Consider the following 1,106-nt stretch of genomic DNA (forward strand, 5'->3'; position numbering starts at 1 on the left):
CTTGTTTACGTTCTATCTGTGGCTCCATTAAGGAGAAACGCTGTTCATCCAAACCAGTATGAAGTAGAACGTGTGAGAGGAGGAGCTCCTGGAGAAGTTCAGACTCTGCTGCTGCAGCAGGACGTTTCAGAAGGCTAGTGAAACGTATTGAGTGTCAGCTGCTCTGAAGATTTACTTTACAAAGAACCTCCTTTAGCTTAGGAACCACTGATGCTTCCTCTAGAACCTCCTTTAGCCTAGGAACCACTGGTGCTTCCTTTAGAACCTCCTTTAGCTTAGGAACCACTGATGCTTCCTCTAGAACCTCCTTTAGCCTAGGAACCACTGATGCTTCCTCTAGAACCTCCTTTAGCCTAGGAACCACTGGTGCTTCCTTTAGAACCTCCTTTAGCTTAGGAACCACTGGTGCTTCCTTTAGAACCTCCTTTAGCCTAAGAACCACTGATGCTTCCTTTAGAACCTCCTTTAGCCTAGGAACCACTGATGTTTCCTTTAGAACCTCCTTTAGCCTAGGAACCACTGATGCTTCCTTTAGAACCTCCTTTAGCCTAGGAACCACTGATGCTTCCTTTATAACCTCCTTTAGCTTAGGAACCACTGATGCTTCCTTTAGAACCTCCTTTTAGGAACCACTGATGCTTCCTTTAGAACCTCCTTTAGCCTACGAACCACTGATGCTTCCTTTAGAACCTCCTTTGGTAAAGGAACCACTGATGGTTCCTTTAGAACCTCCTTTAGCCTAGGAACCACTGATGGTTCCTTTAGAACCTCCTTTAGCCTAGGAACCACTGATGCTTCCTTTAGCCTAGGAACCACTGATGCTTCCTTTAGAACCTCCTTTAGCCTAGGAACCACTGATGGTTCCTTTAGAACCTCCTTCAGCCTAGGAACCACTGATGCTTCCTTTAGAACCTCCTTTAGCCTAGGAACCACTGATGCTTCCTTTAGAACCTCCTTTAGCCTAGGAACCACTGATGCTTCCTTTAGAACCTCCTTTGGTAAAGGAACCACTGATGGTTCCTTTACCAAAGGAGACCAGCTCATGTTCCCCACAATTCCTTGCGGCGACAACATTTAAAGGAACCCGCTCACCGGAGCGTTCAGGG

Source organism: Lipophrys pholis (assembly GCF_963383615.2).
Source record: "Lipophrys pholis genome assembly, chromosome: 3".
NCBI lineage: Eukaryota > Metazoa > Chordata > Actinopteri > Blenniiformes > Blenniidae > Lipophrys > Lipophrys pholis.